This window comes from Balearica regulorum, chromosome 4 (genome assembly GCF_011004875.1).
Source record: "Balearica regulorum gibbericeps isolate bBalReg1 chromosome 4, bBalReg1.pri, whole genome shotgun sequence".
Lineage (NCBI taxonomy): Eukaryota > Metazoa > Chordata > Aves > Gruiformes > Gruidae > Balearica > Balearica regulorum.
Genome location: NC_046187.1, coordinates 38,494,681 through 38,511,952, shown reverse-complemented (window position 1 = coordinate 38,511,952; position 17,272 = coordinate 38,494,681). Strand labels below are relative to the sequence as shown.

Below are 17,272 nucleotides of genomic sequence, written 5' to 3'. Positions count from 1 at the left end.
TATTTTGGATTTATCTCCAGCAATGTTTGCATATATTTATAAAGCGATCTGGACTTGCTGCATATGCAATAGACCAGCTGAGCGGTGGTCCTGTTGTAGATCTGTCTTGTGCTCCATAGAAATGCCACATTTACTACCTTAGCCCATAGCATCATTTATGTCTAAGACATGCAAAGAAGCCTTTCTACCTAAAAATATCAAAATTATTGTACAGAATTTCACGATACAGACCAGCAATCTAGCCCAATCTATAAAGCTTGTTTGGGCCAAATTTCAAGATGAGCAAAAGAGAATGCCTGGGAAAACCCAAGAATAATCCAAGTAAATGTATAGTTGAAAGGCGGTGACGTTAGCAGAAAAATATTGTGGGTATTTCATCCTGCTGTTTCTTGTGGATCCGAGATTGCATAAATATGTGGTAGTTCTTAAAGGAGCTCTAGGTTATAAACTACAATAAAGTACGGTGGTGTAGAAGTGACTCAGAAGGTTTGATTACCTTTTAAATCTCCATAGGGCCTCTTCCTTCCTGCTTCTGGTGGGTTTGGCTGGACAAATCTAAAATACAGACATCAGACTTTGAAATTCATCAAGCCACTTTTCCTAAATTTAGACAATTCTTCTTTAATTTACAGCTTGAACAACACTTCTGCTACAATTTCACAGAGAACTAGTGTACTCAAGACTAACACAATATTTACTGATTTTTTTGTTTTGTTTTGAGTGGTTACTTTAAGAGAGTATTTCAGAAGATCTGCACTTAAAAATGAATGTTGTATATTTCTACTGCTTCTTAAAGTAGGGAGGGAGGGTTCTCAAGATAGATTCTCAGGCAAAATATAAGTCACTTTCAGGAAATCACTGTTATTAGATTTTTATCTTGCATGAAAATATATTGAGAATTTTTCCTCTTATTTATATTTCTTTGACCATTGAAAACATAAGGATGAAAAAAATAGATGAGCTATTAATGATTTGTAGACGGTGATATCTAGCTGAAGTTGTCCCATAGTAAGCAGTCATTGACTTTTCATTCCAAAACTTACTTTCCAGCATAGTGTAATCTCATTCTTGAAAACTTGTATTGTGCACAATTTCTTTTGCTACGTGTAACACAGTGGTTTAGAAATCTTAATCAAGTAAAACTAGCAATGGAGCGGTGGGTTTTTTATAACATAGATCTCTCATCTCTGCCTTAGGTGATTTAGAGGTAATTCTCTCCAAAAATGAAATGATAAAACCAATGAAATAAAATATGCCCTAATTAGGGGGGTTTATTCATAGGTATTGATTTCATTCGTATGTGTGTTTTGTTTCATGAAATACTCCATTTATTTATTATTTACTGAAGTACTGCAGAAAAAGATGCTGCTTGATATTCAAAAGTGGATCAGTTAGGAGTGCTTCAAGAGAAGACTGGGACTATGTGATATTTGACGTTGCCATGGGCAACTGCTTTGCAAGAACGTTTGCAGAGCAGATGGACCAAGATAAATAAAACAGATACAGGTATTGAATAGAGATTGTGTAATGTTCTGTGAAACAACAGGAAAACATGAACTCAAATCTATGTAACAGAGTTCAACTGTGTAACATAGTTCATCTATGTAACAGAGTTCTTTGATTCATCCTTTTTTAATGAATACGTTGATAGCTTAATTTTCAGAACACAGTTTTTTAGAGCAAACTTGGTTTGTCTTCTTTTAAATGGCATAGTATATTTTCATGGTATTTTATCTTATGTCATTGATAAACAACTGATATGACTAGTTCAGTAGTGAAGATTTCCTATAGATTTTGAGTTGTCAACAAGTCAAAAGAAATGTCAGGGTTTATCTGCCTCATTTTCTGTGTTATGCAAAACCAGTAATATCCTAACTTTATACTGTAATCCACTAGCTTTTGGGCTAGCCTCTAAAGTTACATCTAAGTACACAAACACTGTGGAATGAAAAAACTTTGTATTTCAGATGTTATAATTTTGTAAGCTTCATGTGCTCTTGGCTGTTGAGAGCTCTTCTATAACCTTATACACAAGCTTTTTTCCTCCATTTAAAAATAAAAAAGACACATACCCTTTTAAAGAACTAGAATGTCTTTGTAATCATATGTTTGGCACAGAAGTTTGTTTCCGTAGCAACACGAATGCAAAAGATACCCATGTGAATATATACATGCAACATGCCTTTGTAAGAGTACGTATGTACAGAAATATGCTGTATGTTTGTTTAACATATATTCTTTATTCTCCCTGGCAATGAATAAAATAGGCACATGCTGTTTAATTTTTCTCTAAGGAAGTAGGTAGTTAGAGAATTTGAAATATAATTTGTAGTCATATCTTTTCAACAACTCAAATTCAAACTTGTAAAAGTAAAAAGCTTCTGGAAAAATAAACACTTAATCTTTGCTCTTGAAGATGTATGATTTCAACTGCTGAAAGATTTTTGTTTTTCCTAAGTAATATACTGACTTTAAAGAATTTCTTTGGACGTTTAATCTATGACCTGTCTGTGCTTCTTTTCTTCATGAGTTAGAAAACTTACTTCATGGGTTGATTTCTCCACATGCGATGGAACAGTTCTTTGGGTCATGCTGTCATAAAGCCGTGAATGCCCACATAGCTATCAGTGTTTTTCATTTAGCATGAAATGCCATGAAATACTGTACCACTGATTATTGTGCAGTTGATTCACATTTTAGAGTGCATGTTAACAAATTTTTTGGTGTTATCAGAGTAATGTTTAAGTATATATTTCCATTATGAAACAAAATGCATTTGATGTATTTGTTGTTAATCCATTTTAAATCTTGCATGTGCATATCTGCTTGAAGTCATATATTCATGTATATTCTGCTTTTTCAGGGAAAACTAGGAGAGTTAGAAGCAGGAATTATTGGGGAAAATTTTATGGCTTCTACAATGAATTGGATCAGAGTATCTGAATTTCTTCCATTGCTTTTAATCTATGGTTATAAAGTCTTGCCATTAATATCAGACCAAAATACATGTTGGCATTCATTAGGGTCAGAGTTACGATACGTTGCTAGCTTTCAGCTATAACCTTTTTATGGCTTTTACACTAGCTAAAGCACAATGAGATTGATTGGATTTTTTTTTCCACACATTGTGGAGAAGAGATTTCATGGGTGATTAATTTAACCTCTTTTCAATTTATTTTAAGCAGAAAACAGTTAAATAAAACACTTTACAGAATCATAGAACTGTTGAAGTTGGGAGGGACCTCTGGAGATTGTCTAGCCCCTTGGTCAAAGCAGGGTCACCTAGAACACATTGCCCAGGACTATGTCCAGTTGGGTTTTAAATATCTCCAAGGACAGAGACTCTGCAACTATCTTGGGCAACCTGTGCCATTGGTTGACCACCTTCACAGGGAAAAAAAAAATCATTAAGTTTAAAAAAGAATATCTTGTATTTAATTTATGCTCGTTGCCTCTGGCACTTTCACTGGGTACCACTGAGAAGAGTCTGGTTCTGCCCTCCTTACTCTGCCCCCCATCAGGTATTTATAAGCACAGATAACATCCCTCTGAGCCTTCTATTCTCAAGGTCCCCATCTCAGCCTCTCATACAAAAGATGCTTCAGTCCTTTAGTTACCTTCATGACCTTTTGCTGTACTTGCTCTAGTAAGCCAATGTCTCTTAACTTCATCCTCCTCCATTGACAGGAAGTCTGCCTTGCTCCAGGCTTTCCCACTGATCTCAGGAACCTGGGATTTCTGAGGGATGGTTTTATCAGTAAAGAGTGAGGGAAGAAGGCATTCAGCGTATTGGCCTTCCTCATACCCTTTGTGACAGGTCTCCATTAGCAGCAGGCCACCATTTTCCCTAGTCTTCCTTATGCTGCAGATACACGAGTAGGAACATCTCCTGTTCCCCTTCGTGTTCGTGTGAGCTATCCTACATGTGTCTTTGTGATCCCAGTGAGGTCCAACTGCACGCAGACCGCTTAAATCCTCCTGTTGCCTGTGCTATGTGCATTAGCATACAGGCTCTTTGGAGAGGTACAAAAGCGTGCAAGATAAGACAACTTTCCCCATAATTCTGGTATGCCAGAAATTAGGGGAAAATGCCTGGTAGGCATTTCCCTATGTATGTGGACGTGATTGGAGTGTGACCCCTACAGCCTTAGTTTTTTTGCTTTAAAATTTCCTCCTATTCACATTGCCCCATACTCTTTGCTTGCCAACCTGGTCCTTCACTTCCTCAGCTGATTGCTGGTCATACTCTCCTGCCGCTGTTATTCCTAGATTGAAACTCTTATTACTGGATTGGCCATCGTGTTGGCAAAAATGTTTTTCCCCACTTAGGCAGATACCATATCTGTTAAACAATCCTCTGTCCTCGTAGAACATCCCATGGTCGTACTAAAACTCTGTTGCTCACACCAACTGCACAACCGAATGTTGGCTTGTGGGATCTATCCTCTCCTCTTCACACCCTTCTGCCTTTCATGGAAGGATTGAGGAGAAAAATGGCTGAGCTTCCCATGCCCTTGACACGCCCCCTCCCCCCAACACTGCCATCCTACCCCACAGCAATGTAGTCAATGCTTGATACTTTCCTGATTGCTCCTGGCATCATCATTGGTGCCCCTTGTGGAAGAGCAGCAGAGGGTGATACTCTGCAGCAGCCTTTCCACAATGTCCTGATCTGAGTCCCTGCCAGGCAGCAAACCTCCCTAGGCAACAGGTCAGGGTGGCAGCGGGGTGCCCCCATTCCCCCCAGCAGGCAGCTGCCCGCAGCAAGCGCCCATGACGTGTTTCTGCTCAGCTCAGATTTAGCTGGGTTGGGTCCTTCACTAAACAGAGCTTGCATTTATTGCCCTTATAAGACAACTATTTTAGTTAAATGTTTAATGTGTTTTACTCTGTTTGCAAGCAAATGCGTGTAAAAATATTGCTAGTGAACAAATTATGTGTTTTGGCTTTTTTGTTTTATTAAGCTTTATTTATTCTTGAATGGTATTCTGCCAATACCATACGGGTTAGCTGGCTACAAAAAGGGTTTTTCCACTAGTGTGGAAAGGGAAAAAAAAAAGGAAAAGTGTGGTAGAGGGAAAATCAAGTATGGTTTTCCTGTACTCAGGGAGATCAAGGATTAATCTTTAATTAATCTCAAATCAATCTGAGAGTCTACAGAAAGATAAATGAGAAGCAGTATTTGGTATAGGATTTCATAAGGGTTATTTAAGAATACCTTTCAAGTCCAGAAGTGTTGTTTTAGGTTGTACTATCTAGAAGATGCCAGTGTAAAAATTTGTCCAAAGCTTGCTTCTTAACATTATTTAAGGTATTAAGTGTAGGTATACAATATTTCAACATGATATAATTGGTTTCACATGTGTCTTGTTTCTGTTCTAGGAAATGAACCAAGGAAGTAAAGTGAAGGGTGATGTGAAGCTCTGTCATAGCAGAAATTTGCTAAAAGATTGCTCTACCTGTAAGTTCTTCTTTTCTGTTGTTAAATTATATTGATGCTCCTAGAAAAAAAGGGTTCATTCTGGCATTTTGACTTGCAGCTTGATTGTAAAGAAAACCTTGCCAAGTGCCTTATGTTTAACGCCTGCTATTATTAACTTGCTCTATTTTAGTGCAGAGCAAACAAACATTTTTCCTCTTCTATTAACGTTTTGAATCCAATGAGCAAGTTTTTCATGTTGTATCATTATAGGTTATTCCTCCACTGTGATGCATGCTCAGCTAAGATAGTTTATTTTTCAGAAGTTCCTTTAAAAGTCGATGAAAGGTAGAAAATGTCCAAACCTGTATGAGCGTGAAACTTTTCCACTCAAAAGTTCCATTTTACACAAAGACTGACTGCTGATTTTTTGCAGATTTACATAGCTGAGAACAGAATTCAGAAGTTCTTAGTCCCAATCAAGAGTAGTAATTTGAAAATAAACTGTGAGATGGGGAAGAGAAGAGCTTCCTACCTACATATCATATATAAATATGCCCCAAAAAAGTATATCTTGAAGGAGGCTGGGAGTTTACAAGCTACAATTTAACCAGTATATTAATTTTGTCCCTTGTTTATGTAATTATTATAGTTTAATTAAGCATCATCTAGTTAAAAAGTTATTGAAAACTGTAAGGGAGAAAATATTAACTAAGAGTGTTTCAAAACTGATAGTAGCTTTTTAATCCTTTAAAACTATTTCAGACTCTTTTCTTATCTACCACTCTATTTTAAAGAAGTAGGAACTCCCATACCTGTGCAGCATAGTAGTTTAACATAACCTGCAACCAAAACATGCAAATTCTACTCTTCCACAACTCAAGCTCTTTATGAAGTCTCAGAAGATGTTCTGATACTTATTTCTGATTTTCTTCCAAAAGCACTTCTTTGACTCAGTATGTCTTTAGTACTCTGATATAACTTGAGAGATGTTGAAACAACCACAAATCTTGCAAATACAAGAAAATCTGTTAGAAATTATAATCTTAGTTCTGCGCTTTGTATTGTAAAGTAAAACCTGAACATTATTGTCTTCATTCTATTAACATTCACACAAGACTGTTGAAACTTCAGCAGTTGCCCTGTGTTATTCTAAATTTATTAAAAGTACTCAGATGATCAATATTTCCTTTGGCTTTATCAAAGAATCTGGAGGGGATGTTCCAGGGTAGTTCAAGGAGGCTTTTATGATTAGTCAAGGAAGAGAACAGAAGCTGCTGTATTATTTGGTAGGCTTAATTACTTAGCACTGATCAGGCAAGTGGATTTCCAGTATCATAACAGTAGCCTAAAAAAAACACAAGCAAACTGAAAAGAGGTAAGATAGCGTTAGAATTGGTTAATTTATTTCAACTTCATCTTCTCTTTCAATTGCTCTCTTCATCTCTTCATGTCTCTTTGAGAAATGCAAGTATTTTATTTGTGTATATGTATAAGTGTGTGTGCGTGTGTGTATCAATTGTAGATATTTATATTCACTGAAGATACGACAACATTTGGGACAAAAGTACAGACTTGACTTGGAAAAATCTTAGGTGAGAACATGGGGAAAAGTCTTTGACAGGATGCAAAAGTTGAGAGCCATATTGCACGTTGAGCACTATAAAGTACATTTGTAGCCTCCCAGACAACAAATGTGTTATTTGGAGTCCTGTAAATGCATATGACTATGTTTGAGGACAAAATAGCAGAAAATATGGAGAGGGGAGTGGGGGGTGTTCTGATCTAAAATGTTGTCTCTTGCTATATAGTTATAGACAATTCTGAAGCCTTGTTTGAGAACTGACAATATGCAAACCTTAGCAGCATATTTTCTTCTGTTGGCCTAAGAACTGATCTCATGTCTACTCCTCCCAAGTGCCAGTGAACCTCTTTCTGGTGTGTGTTGTGAGCGAATGTTCACATACGTGTGATACCAATAGAGTATGGGAATTAATAAATTATATCAAAGATACCATACTCCTAGACTTAATTGCCATTGTTTTTCCTGTTATACAAAACATTCTTCTCTATGTATAACTACAGTTTTGCAGAAGCATTGAAGATACTTGTGAACTTGATGTAAAAATCGTTCTTATGATACCACTCTCATATGGAGTAGCAGGTTGCTTTGAAGCACAAGAATTTGAGAATTGCAGTGGGTTACAGTAAAAAACCTGCCTATGCTTCTTAAAGAGATTCATGTAGGTCAAGAAACTGTCTTGTTCTGTAGAAAGTACAGGCTTCAGCCTGTTTTTCCTAAACCCGTTGCTCCAGAAAGATAATGATCTGTCACGGGTCCTTACCACTAGCGGACATTTATGCATCTTTAATCTGTACTTGAGGTGTTTGTGCTGTCTGATGCCCTGGCAAGAGTGAGCAAATCCATCACTTTGCCAATACACTGACTTTGTACTCTTTTCTGCATCTGGTTCATATGCAGTGCCAATATAGAGAGAAAGATGTACTTTCCCCCCTGGTATATCCATATTGAAATGCTCTCAGGACCTTAATTTCTTGTTTATTTGTGTGATTTTGACCATAGGCATTTGAGAACGCTGAGGATATTGTTGACAATTTCTGCAGACAATTCTTGTGGGATAGTGTGAACAGAAAGAAGCTTGTAAGCACTGATTAGATAAACATGATAGCAGTTTTATAAGATTGACATCAGTCAATACAGATTTCTTTTAAGCAATGGACATACTGTTTTTCATTAAGTCTGCCTACTTTGGTATCAGGCTTCAGAGAGAAATGCTGAGAAGAGGAGGAGAAAAGGTTCTAGAGAATGATAGTTGATTTAATAAGGGCCTAATAAAAGAAGTAATAAAGTAATTTCTGTTTGGAATAACTTCTGACTGCTACTATATGCAGGCCAGAAGGAATAACATGCCTTATTTAACCAATTAAATTTTGCTTGGAGAACTGTAGGCAAGCAATTCTGGTTCTGTTTTCTCTAAATTCTGTTTTGAACTGGTTGTCAATAAGTTAATGAAGCTATGTCAGCACTCCGTATTTTCACAGATGGCTGGACTGGCTTATTTCAAGTCCTCCTATACACTCTATATTTAGTGCTTAATCTATTCACTTCTTCTTAAAGAAGTGGGGGACAGAATTACACAGGCATGTCTCAAAGCACATATGCAGCTTCCTACTGAAGGCTGCAACTGATTTTATAATTCTCATATTCAAACATCATATTGGTAAAAACAGAAAAGGCAACAAAAAAAAGGAAAAAGGATGATGATGATGATTATTATTATATATTCTGAGCACAGGTTGCTGCAAGAGAGAGAAATCTTAACATTTTTAACCGTGAGATAGTTCCAACTTCTTTGTCTCAGGTCTTTTTGCTAGGAATAATTCCACGCTGTTAATCGTGATATTGATTAAAGTATTTGTTATGCATTTAGTGTAGCCGGTAGTATTCCAAATACATAAATCACTATTGTAAAAGTGACTGTTGTGATATACAGACAAGTAACTGTATAACTTAGCTTTCTAGATTATGATGGCAATTACTTAATTATTTTTTAATTATTATATTTTTCTTCCAAAAGGAGTTTACATGTATAATTTCTATTAATGTTAGCTAGTGAACAAATAAGAAAACAGAAATCTTTTTCTATCTCTTTTTCCCCACACCTGGAGTGCTCTGTGTTCAGCTAGTGACCATCAAAATGAATTAACATTTCTGTCCTGTGCTTATAAAATATCAAAAATTTAGTTATCTCAGTATATTCTATGTAAAATTATTAGTAGCACAAAGTATACTTGTATATGTTTATAGAAGCACAACAATTTCTAAATACGATGACCATTCATTTTGACAGAAATTTAAGAGCAGAAATGTTCTGTTTACACAGACAAAGTGGTAAATTATTCTTCTTTATGACAGGCATGTTTGCTGATGGAGAGAGACAAGAGTTCATAATTTTCTCTGAATGCTTCCCTTGCTGGATCTCTGGAGCACTTAGCTTTCTCCCTATTCTTCTCATGACCTCTGAAAGAGGTTTGAAATAGCTTCTCTTGATTCTACTGAGGATACAGGGGTGGGTCGCTTATTTGGAGATCCTGATGAGAGTCTAGTGCAAGTATTGCAAGAGGTGAAACTAACCCAGCTGAAAAAAACCAAAAAACACGCTACCAAAATCAGAAGTAAGAAATTAAATTATATATAGAGACACTGATGAAGATTAGCAGATTTTTTTGGTTGTAGAAAATTCCGGGACCCTAAGAGCACATTCATTTCCAAGGAGCGTCTTGCATAGCTCTAATTAACATTTCAGTGTTCACAGGAGATGAATCTTCCTCTGCTCTCCCCATGCCTTTCTTTTGTCTTTCTGAACTAAACTTAGACTTGAACTTTAACCTCACATGGTACCTGGCATATGTTTTTGTGTCAGCTTCTGTGAATGTGTTCAGGGCAATACAAGTTTTACTTGTAGCGGTTTTGTATACCCTTATTAGCTTATTATCTTCCTGATCATAAGCTAGTACAACGCTATCTTGCAGAGTAAGGAGAATAGAATTAATGTGAAGGTCTTTCATCTTTTGCTTCATTAGTTATTATGTAGAATTTTTTTTTAATAAAGCATATATTGAGGAATATAAATTGATAGATCTGAACCGATGACAGTAAGAAATGCAACAGCTGTCCCTGGTGTTGCTTGTTAATTTACTTTACTGAGGTATAATTTCATGCCTTGTTAAAATCAGACAGACATAACTATGATTTGCTGAAGGTGAAATAAGGGGACAGATTCTGTGAAATTTCTGTGTTTTTAAAAATATATGATACCAAATTTCCACCGGTAGTACTGAAAAAATGTACTGTAAATTAAATATGATGACACAGGAAAGAATATCAATGCACCTAAACCAAAATATTTTATCCTTCGGGTCAGTATGCAGTCAATATTTTGCTCTAGGTGTAAACTTCCTAAATCTCAGGTAGCATCAGAATGCACACGTATCAAAACGGTGTTAGTGAACATGTGCAGAGCATTCATAAGCCACCAGCCGTGGCCTTATTAGCTGCTGAACATAAGGAAAGCTGGGGAACTGTGCAAGCACAACCTTAAGAGGTTGACTGCATGCAGTAAGAAATTCAAAAGTTGAAAAAGTGATGGTGGGAAAAAAAGAAATAAAAAATATAAATAAAAGAAAAAATGCAAAGAAATCTCAGGAACTGAGGATGAGGCACTCTATTTTGATGAATTAAAAATTTTTTGAGGTCCAGTGGGAGATAAGGGAGGGAACAGTACAGGTAGTGTGTACGTCTGACTAATAGTGTTTATTTTTGATCGGTGTAATGTTTTTCAAATTCAAAGGAAGACAGTTTCTTAGTTTGTCAGTGTTGTGAAAATATACATTAATTATTTCTATAATTCTTTTTTTATCATTAATAATAAGTTTCTGGTTAATTATGTGTTGGTTTACAGAACGTGTGGGTAGGAATTATAAATACTTTGGTTCCCTCATTTAGCATGGGGAGGTTATAGTATATGCTTCCAAATTCCACAACAAGCTTTGGCTTCACAGCCTCCCTCAGACTGAGCCTGCATTTCTCCCTCTTGAGGTGACTATCTTGACTACACTACAGAAGTAGCTTGGAAGAGATGGAATGAGTACTGTTATATACCTTGTCATTTATACTTCACCTGCTTATTTTACTTATGGGTTATTACGCCACGATTAGTCCATTGGCAGGAAAGGGTACCTGGGATTAAAACCCAGTGAAAATTGGTTTTGATGAGTCTGTTTGCAAATAGTTGTTTGTCCTGCAAACAAGATTAACACACTTTAAAGCAAGAGTCATAATGGTCTTAGAAAAAGTACAAAGAGAATTCTCTTTAGCTTAATTCACACCACTTCGCAGGTACAGCAGTTTTAGGTGAGATACGGTGTTGCTGTGCTGTATGTCTACACCTTATACTACCTGGCTTCAGGCAAAAAACTTGTCTTTCAGCATCCCAACAAATGAAAGGTTCAGCTCCTGTATCGATTATTTGTGCCGTATGGAGAGTTTGCATCATCACAGAGACACAAGAGGTGCAGCAGGACCTCCAGAAAGCCCACACAAGGACATTCACCTTTGTGGAGCTGTGTGAGGAGCTTGTTTTGACCCACTGAAAGCAGAACACTCCTGAGAATCCTCATATTGGTAGAGAAGCAGCTTACAATTTCTTTCTTCCCATTGCCTACAAGTTGATGTTTTGCTGAGCTTTGTGTCTCCCTCCTCTGAGGGTAGGTTTAAGGGTCACCGTCTCAGAAAATGGCGTTCTGCAAGGTCATTCCTGACATAGTCTACTAATACAGTTGGGGGTACAGTAATGATTGTGCCTTCCGCAAAGTGAGAGATGATAATTATGAGTTTTATTAATGTAACAGATGAAAGACAGCACTGTTTTTGTGGGCTGATTCATACGAGAATGGTCTAAGGATTCTCCATTTCTGGTGCCACCTCAGTAGTTTCCTGGAAAAAAAGTATGAGTTCTTGGCTCTAAGCTGGAATGGGAGAGACAAATTCATACTACTATAATTATTTTGATTGCAGTTTATTAGTGTAGTCTATTTCAGATAAACCTACGCTGCAAGAATTGTAAGAAATTACTAGCTAGAAAACAGAGTTATATGTCAAGAGGTACTTTTGCTCCCCAAATAACTAGTTCTCCATTAACGTCAGGTCTATGGGGCTATATGTTGGTGTTTTATTCTTTAAATCATGTCTGCATTGTAAGAGCATTGTCTTTCACCTATGCAGTAATCTCTGATAGGTTGCTAGTATTTTTAGATTTTCTATGACTTTTCTGCTCCTCAGGCTTTAATATGTCCTTTTTAGACACCTCTTGCTTTGTGAATACTTTCAAAGTGACCATGGCAATAAGCAGAAGACTTATTTAAGCAGAAAATATACTAAAGAACAACATCAGAAATGACTGTCAAACTGACAGGAGGGCAGTTGGGAATACTGTTGTTTCCTGTGTATGTTTCTATTTTCGTGATCAATCACAGTAAGAAGTCAATAATCTCAAAAGTTAGTAAGCAAGCAAAACTTGTCTGTGCTGCTCTCTGCGGCTTTCTGTTAACTAGGAGTTAGTATTAGCAACTTCTGGAGGTTTTTTTCCTTGACTAGCCCAGCAGTGTACATAGTGTATGTGCGTGTGTGTATATATAGTGTATATATATACACATAGTATATATATATGTACATAGTATATATATACACACATAGTATATACATATATATATGTACATAGTGTGTGTATATATATATTTTCCAGTCAGTGGTAACTTCACTAGACTGCCACAACTTCTCAAATATGATGACGAGTGGCTTGGCAGCTTCATCTGCCAGTTCCCTCAGGACCCGTGGATGCATCTCATCAGGTCCCATGGACTTGTGCACCTTCAGGTTCCTTAGATGGTCTCGAACCTGATCTTCTCCTGCACTGGGCAGTTCTTCATTGTCCCAGTCCCTGACTTTGCGTTCTGCAACTTGGGTGGTGTGGCTCGAGCGCTTGCCTTGAATGATCCTGGAAGGATCCTTACAGCCTTGATCTCCTAGCTGCTCCCATCAGGAATGTATCATGGTTTCACCTTGTCTGAGTGACTGGCTTCCTTCTACTCAAACATGAACACTCTTCAGAAGGAAGAATAGCTGAGTCTTTTCTTGATATGGAGAAGGAGCACAGCTGTGACACTTGAAGATTAGAGCTTAAGGGATGCTGTAAAGTGCCTCTGTCTTCATGTATACTGACTTGGCAATGGAATTACGTGTGGTGTACTGGAACTGGTTTTTGTGTACAACTGGCCACAAAGAGAAGTTGAAAGCCGATTTTCAGTTCTTAAGATAGCAAAAATAAAAATGAAAACAAATTTTTCTGACCCTAGACTAACTGAGACTTTTTGGTGTTTTGGAAGAGATTGTGTGCATTTTCTTTTAAATTATGTTTTTGACATCTTTCTACTTGAGCATATCACACACTGTTTAAATGGAACTAAATATATGCAATAGAGAAGAGTTATGTGGAAGTTGAATTATAATGGCAGAAACAGATATAAAAGGAAAGCTTTTTTCCCTGGAAGATTTATCTAATTTGCAATTTTTTTAATAATCCACATAAAGCAATTTTCAAAGATGTCACAATGAGTAATAATTTTGTTATATTTGAGATATACATTTCAGAACAGCTGTAATAATAATACTAATATTATTATAAAGTGGAATGATACCATGTTAAACACTTCGAAGCAGGCAGATGTGAACCTGTCTGGAGAGATGTATTCACAACCAGTAATAATTAAAAATTATTATTTTATTAGCTCTTACAAGTCTGATCTGAGACCTAAATTTGAATTTTGCTAATGTATCCTAGAAAGTCTTCTTTCAACAAAATGTCTAGTCATCTTCTGATTCTTAATGTCATTATGGCCTTAACCACAACCTGCAACTGAATTCTTTGCTCTAATTTTATGCTTTATAAGAATTCCAGCCTTCTACAATTTATGGATGTTCTTCTTTACAGTTTCATTTAATAGGGCTTTGCTTTCTGTCCTGACAAATTTCTTCATTTACTTTTTCTATGTCTTTTTCATTACTGTACTCATTTTTGTTCTTCATCATTCATCTCTTCCAATTAAATGATCTGTCCTTTTCATCTGTGTTTCTGTGGATGGAAGTTTTATAGATTCTGTACTGTTTAAGTGAACCTAACAGGGTGGGAGTGTTCACGGTGAATATTTATGACCTTGTGGCAACTGTCTATGTGAAACTGTGACAGTTTCCTCAAAAAATAGAGGGAGTACATGAAGAGTTTGTTGTTTTGGTTTCCCCTCCACCCCCATTTTTAGCATCATTTTTGCTCATTGGTGCTGTTGAGTCTCCCTTCGTTTTGTTGGTTATACAAAGCTTTGATTTGATCCTATTAGGTTGTACCTATAATATGCTTCCTTTATTTATGTTAGAACTAGTCATAGCAATAGTTTCTTGTTGCAATAAAAATACCCCAATACCCATGCTTTGTTGTTTTAATGATTAATTGTGGACTCTGAATGGAAGAAAATATGGTATTTGCTGACAGCAGTTGAGCACTGCTATTATTGCAAGAAGTGGGAGGTGGGAAGGGTTATAAAGATACTTTGAAATCAGTGAATTTTCTCCTTTTGTTGTTTTTAACAAAACATGTCTGTTTTTATTGATATTGCCTGAAATTTCTGATTTTAATAAGACTAGGTTTCTAATTCACTAGATATGCTGTGTATAAATAAATATTCTTTTCCCATAGGAGGAATACCTATCATCTAAATATACAAAAAATGCATGGGTTGAAAATAAGGTTTTACAGTTGTTGCATTTTCTTTAAACGTAGCTTAATTTCTCCATTTTTTATCCCTTGTAACTTGGTTGAAAGAATGTTTCTTAAAATGCAACTTACAAGGAAAGTTGTAATGAAGTGTTAGTTCACGGCAAAAAAAAAAATAGTGAATATTGGTTAAATGAAGAAATCGCAATCAGAACAGCCAGCATATGAAGGCAGACACTCATACGTGCGTCATACTTGTAGTCATCCACTGCGCTGAGTGAACGGGGCTGTGTAATTCAAAGGAGGGCCCTTCTCAGCTTTTTGTTATTCATGTACCACCAGGGACTCATGCTCAGGGGACAGTGGGGAATTTCAACACTTTTCTAAAGCAAACAGTTCCAAAAATTGCAACTGTAGGGTGCTTGATCTAAAAACAGATTTGTACCTGCTATTAATTGGATCCAGGGGTGGACTTCACAGCACGCAACAGAAAGGGAAAATTTCATCTTTGCGTCACGAATGTAATGAAACTCTTGACCCAGTGCCACTAATAGCTGTGGCTTAGTTGACACAATCTCGTAGCTTTTTTAAGCTAGTAGGACAGCAACATCTCAGGGCTGTGAAAAGTATTTCATTCGAAGATGGGTAATAGGAGAGAACAAAGCTGCCTCATTCATTGCTTTGTGTCTCTCAGACACCAGCTTTTTAGTCTTTCTGGTAAATTCATGTTACTGTATTGTTATTATAGGTCTTATTCTCTGTTGTGTCACTTCAGTTTTTCTTACTATCAGTGAGGGAAAATCATCTGGCAAGGAGTCATTTTTTAACTGCATTTTCTATCTGAAATGAGAATTTCAGTGGGGAAAGAGAGCTATGGGTTTGCAGTTAAGTTGGTTTAAGTTTACTGCTTATGCTGGAAAAAGCCACTGGGATGTGATTTAGGTGATAAAATATCTTGTTAGGCAGCTGAGGAATATTGGAGGAGGTGAGTAAGAGCCAACTAGGAGAAAGTCGTACAATCTATTTATGAGATAGGATGTTATTTTAAGGTAAATGATCCTTAAAATACTAAAATCTACAAAGTGTTTATCAATGCATGATATTAGAAAAAGTGGTAATCAGAGCAAGATGTGCCTCTGTTTTTTGTGACTATTAAAGGTGTAGGCTATGTTCAGGGTGCTTTGAGACTCATCCTTCTGGGAAACACGGATATGTTATGTATGCATCCTTTCCTGAAGGAGTTTATCAATACTGCCCCCAACTAATGTTTGGCTGAAACAGAGATTTTGCTAACTTTAGCAAATGTTCAGTTTCCACTTTAAAAAAAAAAAACACCAAAACTTCTTTTTTTTTTTTTTTTAGATTTCTTTTATTTTGACCTGAACTGGTTCATTGCTGTCATGAAACTAATTTGATATCTAATATGTCTTTTTTATGGTAAGACCAAAATTTCACTGAATTCTGTTTGAAGAAAACCAAAGACAAATCAAGAAAAGCTTTTAAAGATGTTCAGTGCAGACTAAATCCATCAGTAAGTAAAAAGGATACAGTTTTGAAATACAATTGTAGTGGATTTTCCAAGGAGTTTGGTGCCAAATCGCCTTTGAAATTTAGCAGGCACAAGTCTTTTAACTTACAATCTTCAGGAAATCCAAACCCTAATCCCAATTTTAGGCACTGAATAAGTAGTATCCCAAGTGGAGGATCTTTAGGTGCAGAATTCAGAAATAGTCTCTTAGGAAAGGGCTGATTTTATTGTTTGTGAGTTCTTTTTTTTACTTTGCAGCTAGTATTTGTTTCTAAGGTGCCTATTAAACTGACACAGTATAGTCTAACAGTGATAGTCCAAAGCCTTTATTCATTTTCCCCAGATCTTTCCATTCTGACATTTTTCCAGCTGCTTTATAATTTTTTTGGTTTTGTTATTTAGAAGTATTTACTTCAAAGTATCTTTTGGATTTCCCTACGCAGTTTCAAATACTTTTCACTGGTATGTTCAATGCTTTTAAAACATCACCAATGTATATGCCTATTTATTAAAACCAGTATTTTTGTGCGTTGACACACATTCGCTGGGGTTCATGTAATATGGTCTGATATCTGCATATAGTGTCTGCTGTGAAATGGATGCCACCCTTGTGTGAGTACCTTAATGATAATGAAGATATATTCCCTGCTTGCAATGTTTATTACTAGAAATTGTCTGTAAGGTTGTGCTGTAAATGGTCTTGAAATGCACAGCTTTTCAGTTTCCCATGGAAAAAAGTTTCTTAAGGGGGGGGAAAAAAAGTTAGACTCGGAATTCAAATACAAATGACAATTTCCTAGTACATCATTTTCAATCCATGTATTCACCCAGTGGCAGCATGTTTTCTAAGGGTGAACTTTTGCTGTGTAAGAAGCATGTGATGCTTGTGCCAAAGCTGTGATTTGGCTCATGTATACGGTTGTAGTTTTTAAAGTTCATAAGATGGGAGTGATTTCACATCTTGGAGGCATTACAGTG

The 17,272-nt window shown here is 36.4% G+C and overlaps 1 protein-coding gene across 2 annotated transcripts in view; it reads left to right on the top strand.

Annotated features, from left to right (window-relative positions):
* MARCHF1 (membrane associated ring-CH-type finger 1) overlaps positions 1 to 17,272 on the top strand; it is a 241,582-nt gene that overhangs the window by 75,738 nt on the left and 148,572 nt on the right. For both annotated transcript variants that reach the window (XM_075751823.1, XM_075751824.1), the window contains exon 2: positions 5,383 to 5,461. The gene's annotated coding sequence lies outside the window, so the exon portion shown is untranslated. The remainder of the gene's footprint in view (positions 1 to 5,382; positions 5,462 to 17,272) is intronic.